Source organism: Solanum verrucosum, unplaced genomic scaffold (assembly GCF_900185275.1).
Source record: "Solanum verrucosum unplaced genomic scaffold, falcon-dt-bn FXZP01000147.1, whole genome shotgun sequence".
Lineage (NCBI taxonomy): Eukaryota > Viridiplantae > Streptophyta > Magnoliopsida > Solanales > Solanaceae > Solanum > Solanum verrucosum.
The window spans coordinates 1085118-1091150 of NW_026020343.1; the positions used below are offsets into that span (position 1 = coordinate 1085118).

General features: G+C 33.0%; 1 pseudogene; it reads left to right on the top strand.

The window, feature by feature from the left end:
• Positions 1 to 3225: 3225 nt before the first annotated feature.
• LOC125837367 (gibberellin 20 oxidase 1-like) lies at positions 3226 to 4856 on the top strand (annotated as a pseudogene).
• Positions 4857 to 6033: the final 1177 nt, after the last annotated feature.

Consider the following 6033-nt stretch of genomic DNA (forward strand, 5'->3'; position numbering starts at 1 on the left):
TGGACTGTGCTCTAATACCAAGTTTGTCACACCGCAAGCCTACACCCTGGGCGGGACTGGTAGTTGAGAACCATTGTTGGCCCCAAGCGAACCCATGGCCTGGCTTAACTCTTAGCGGAAGACTTAAACCACAATAAGCAGTCTCAAAATATACTCATGCAAATAACTTAGAATGCCTTGAAATAAATATTCGTCTGGCCTAAATGACAACTCAAGTCTTAACATAAGCAATTGGGAATGAAAAGACTAACGAACTATAGTTATTCGTCTCTGAAGACTCTAAAACAATGAGGGATGTCGGGACAAGACCCCCAGTCATCCTAACAACTGAAATACTAAAAATAATGTAAAATGGGATCCTCCAGAAAGCAAGGAGGCTCACCAACTGACTCTGAGTGCTCAACTAGATCGATGAGGCTATAGATGCTGATCCTGGTTACCAATATCTTAATCTTAAAGCGATGCAGGCCAAATGAGATCAGTACATTGAATGTACAAGCATGCGAGGGGAAAACTAAACAAGACATAAGCTTAAACTGAATTATGAAAGAACACTTACCTCAGCTTTACTCAACTCTTGAATACTCAACTCAAATGCAGAATTAAACAACAGTAAAGGTGCAGTTTATATAAAGCATTTAAACTAGTAAGTAACAACTCAATATAAATATATAATAAAGTAATATAATTATGTGGGAGTTTCTCTAATCGACAACCATCACTATGAGCTATGTGATGATATAACCTCTCGCCAACGCTGCCAGAACTGTCCTATAAGTTGTCAGGCTATAAAATGCCTCAACTAAGTGGATCCACTAATTTATGCTGAGAACCATCAAGGATTCATCTAAAAAGTATGACCCTTTCTAAACCCTTTCTACCCACATTGACTACATGGTTTATGGGGACTTGAGCTATTGTGGACTCGTCCCCATATCAGTGCTCAATACTACTCCAAAAAAACTCAGCTCATATGTTTAAAAAAATTACTCTTTCTATGTGATTTGAAGTTATTACTCAAAAATATTATCCCTTAAAAGAGATGGAACTCAAAACTACTTATGAAAACTCGTTTGGAAATCAGTGTTTCCTCTTATCTTAAATATGCAAACATTTGCTCTTTGGGATTACTTAGTCCCCATACTTCGTTGTTAAAGAAATGAACTCGACTCTATTCTTTATCAACTCAATGCTTAAGTTTTTTTAAAACAAGTTTAAAATGATTGAAATAGACTCTGAAAAGATTCTAAGAACTTTCTTTACTTGACTCTTAGCTCTACCCTGAATTTGATTTATCGATTCATGGGTCATGATCTCATGTTATAGATGATATCATGATGTTTAGACGTACCTTAGAGTGTATGAATCAACTAGGATATATAAGTAAGATTCAAGGGAACACAAACGGAAAGAAATGGGAAAGGGTAGGAGACCTGGTGACCCTGGTGCTTTGAGTGGCGCCGGGCGCCAGAGGGCTAACTTCAGAAACTGGGTTGGGGCACTCTAAGTGGTGTGGCTCCTCAGAACCCAAACTACAGAAGTTTATTTGGGGCGCTCTGAGTGGCATGGCTCCCCAGCCCCCTTCCCCATGTTCTTGACAAATTTGTTTGCTCGTTTTTCAACTCTAAACCCTCTATATTCAATTATTTTCTTCCCCAAACGCTTAGAATTCGAATACACAACCAAAGTATACGAGAATTCACTCAAAACTACATCAAATTTCATTAATTTAACTCAAGAACTTCTCAAAAGCATCAAGCATCAAGAACTCAATAGAAACATCAACAAAATCCATCAAGAACTCAATTTCTATGCTTTCAAGAACAAAATTTCACATAATCAAATCATGATTGGCGCATGGGTGAACGAACCCAACTCTATGTGATCTCACATACCTACTAGGGATCAACACTTGAAATCCACAAGCTTAACTTCAAGAACGAGATGAATTTGTGCTTCTTCTCCTCTTCTTTTCTCTTCTTTCAAAACCCTAACTTAATTTTATAGAGCGTAAATTGAACCGATTCAGTTTAGACCCCAACTTAATTACCAAAAATGAATTTAATTAATTGGATAGTGAAAAGACTATAGTACTCTTCTAAAATCCGGTTTTGACTTTCCTTATCTAGACAGCCCGACTTCCAATGGGCATATCTCCCTAATACAGACTCGAAAATGAGCAACTAGAAGGCATTGTAAAGATAATTCACATATATTTCCTACTGTATCTTGTACCCCACTTAACTCATCTTTTGTTTGTAGTAATGGTCATTTGAAGTTGATCTAAAATTCTTACTTTGCTCAACTTGTCAAACTTTCCAAATTTGATTATTTCCAAAAATGATTTCTTTCAAATTCTAGTTCTTTCTAGTTCTTTCGAATAGCAAGGTGTTGCAATTTATGTATCATAAATTATTATTTTTATGTAAATTCAATAAATATAATAAATAAATTATTAGGATACAATAATTTTGATGTAATAAAAATTAACTTTTCTTGAATATCAAAACTCTTTAAATTAGTAAGTATTAATTTATCTATTAAATAATACATCTACAAATTAATAATATTTTTTAGTCTCACCTATATTAATTTAGTGAGTTTTACTATAGTATTATTTTAAGAATAAAATTTATTTGTAGCTATATAAGGAAATATATCTAAGGAAAATCAATCGGAAAAATTCTTTAAATATATCTACCTATGATTATGCTATATTATGTGTAGATATGTCTATGTACATTCTATAACAAAATTATACCCCACTTTTAAGCATTATTGAGCCATTCTTGACAAACTGTTTGGATCCATTTTTGACAATTCAAAGTTTTTTTTTTAAAAAAAATAATCAAACTCTGATTTGAAATCTATGGTCAAATATAAATTTAAATTTATTTTGTTTTATAAAATTTAATTCGGAATATGGAAAACACTTTGGAAACAAAATTAAGCACTATTAAGCCCTTCTGAGCCAACTGTTCAGACCCGTTTTTTATATTTGAGAACTTTTTAAAGAAATTTTTTCAAAATCTATGGTCAAACTTATCTTTCAAAGTATTTCCTTTTTAAAAATCTGATTCAAACAACATACTTCTATCCAAATTTTAAGCATCCTTAAGCTCTATATAATCCTTCATGTTGGCTCCTCGCAATGAACTACTTCTACTTTTTTTTCCCCATTTTGACATATGGCACAAGAAAGAAAAAACCAAACCATTGCTTACAATGACCACTGATAGTATAATCATTAATGAAAAATCACCTACGCTTGATGAGCAAAAACCATTGATTTTTTATGCATCCCATATGAAAAATGAGTCCAACATTCCCACAGAATATATATGGTGGGATTACAAGAAGCCATGTGTTGTAGCATAAGAACTTCATGTTCCCCTTATTGACTTAAGGGTTTTCTTTTCTGGTGACCCTACCGCCGCCCAATAAGCATCTAGGCGTGTTGGTGAAGCGTGCAGGATTCATGGTTCTTTCTTGTAGTGAAGCATGAAGTTGATGTTAATCACATCTCTAATGCCCATCAGTATATGGACATGTTCTTTGGCATTCCTCTCTGTGAAAAGCAAAAAGTTCAAAGGAAAATTGGTGAACATTGTGGTTATGCCAGCAACTTTACTGGAAGGTTTTCATCGAAGCTTCCTTGGAAAGAGACTCTGCTAAAGAAGGCTCATCTCACATAGTTGAGGAGTGTTTCCAAAGTACATTGGGTTAATGCTTTAAATATCTCGGTTAAGGACAATTGACTATCTTAGTTCTCATTTTTTTCAATTTTTTGTCGTACTTTTCATTTTGGTATTTTTCAAAAAATGTTTTTTTTTTCTTTTTTGGCATGACATGTTTTAGACCACTAAATTAAATGATATTCTTGTACATTTTATATATATATTTTGTCTAAGACTACTGAATTCAAAAGTTTCTTTAATTTCTTAAACTTTATGTCAAATCAAAATCAGACAAAAAATTGAAACAAAGGAGTATCTATTTTTCTATATTTTTGAATATTTAAAATGAATTAACCTTTTTGCCCTTTAATTACACAAGAATTATTATCAAGATTATTGCAATTTCATGAGCACACTTTCTCTTAGGATCATGGAACTTTTAGGGATGAGCCTAGGTGTACAGAAGAGCAACTTTAAAGATTTTTTTGACGATAATGAATCCATAATGAGACTCAAATATTATCCCCCGTGCCAGAAACCAGAGCTCACCTTAGGAACATGGCCTCACTATGATCCAACATCATTAACCGTTCTCTATCATGATTATGTTAGCAAACTTCAAGTTTTTGTGGACAACAAATGGTAGTTCATCTATCCAAATTTTAATGTTTTTGTGGTTAACATTGGCGACACATTTCTGGTAAGCAAATTTACAAACTAGTACTATATAATAAGCTAATGTATTATGTATTACATACAAATAATACAAACAAAATCAATTGAGCAAATAATACATTTTTTTGTTGAAAAACATTATAAGATCTTTCCACATGACGTGCAATGATATACATCATGAATTCTTAGACTAACAACTTGAATATAATATATTTGGTGTTTGTCCTTTTGCAGGCCCTATCGAATGGTGGATACAAAAGTTGCTTGCATAGAGCAGTGATTAACAGCAAGACTCCTAGAAAATCACTTGCTTTCTTTCTTACTCCAGACAAAAATAAGGTGGTGAGTCCACCAACTGAATTGGTGGACTACAAAAACCCTCGACTATACCATGACTTCACATGGCCTGGTCTCTTTGAGTTTACTCAAAAGCATCACAGAGCTGATATGAACACTATTCAAGCTTTCTCGATGTGGATTCAAGACAATAATGTAGAAGCTTAAGAGCTATACATATAAAGTTCAAGATTGAAGGCCTTGGAATCTTTTGTATATATGTTGAATCTTTGATTTAGAACTACATATATTCATGTTGCAATAATTCTATTAATTTAGAAACCTAGTATTTAGGAGTTGATTTCTATTTCAGTTTGGTATTTGGTTTGTAAATACATGTCTTTTGTTAGTCAATAATATAAAGTTCTGTAGTGCAATACATAATTTATCCTTCAAATTTTCTTCCATTGTTATTTTCCTGCATTTCTTTTCTTTCAAAACCTGATAGGTGGAATCTCAAGCTATTTTTCTAAAAGGACGTTTGAGTGAAGAGATGGATTTCAAAAATTATTTTTCATAAATAACTCATGTTGTTTTTAGTAATGAAAATTACCAATTATGAGTTGTGATAACGGAAAATTACTTGGAGGCCCTTGATCTTTAGGAAGGAAGCCATGGAAGAGGATTATGAAATTAATCCAATACAAAATAATCCCACCAAAGTGAAAATCAAGAGTCACAAGGAAAAGAAAATCTTGAAGTCCACGACGAAAGCAACTCTGTTTGTTATTGTCTCAACAAGTATTTTAAATAGAAATATATTTCTCCCATAACCAAAAAAAATTTGGAAATATCTTAAGAAAAAATATGTTGAAGGTGAAGGAATTCAAGTTGAAAAGAATAAAAGACTCCAAGAAAATCAAAGAATGCTTAGATAGATTGCTTGGAATTGATAACAAGGTAATATTTCTAGGCACTAGATCCGAAAAAGTAAGAGATAAATATAAACAAGCAGCCGAAGGTTGATTCATTGACTAATTTGACTTTAGCAAAAAATCAAGAAATTCATTCTTTGGATGGATATTAAATACTCCCTTAATTAAGAGGAAATGGAGTGAATGCCAGAATCCTAAGAAACAACCTCCTCCTAGATATTATTGATTAGACATGTGATAATAGTCGTATTAAAGAAAAGAATGCAAAGGTTTCCAGTTCCATGGGAAAAGACTTCAGTAGAAGCAGAACTAGTGAAGGGATTGATGGGAAAGGTAGAGGTAAGAAGAGATAGCGAGTCGGGAAAAATATAGATTGCATTATTTCTCAGCATAGTTCAAAAACTGAAGATTCTGTACCAGCCTTTCTCCTTCTCTATATATGTTAGCTAGTATTTTGCCATTGAGACGAC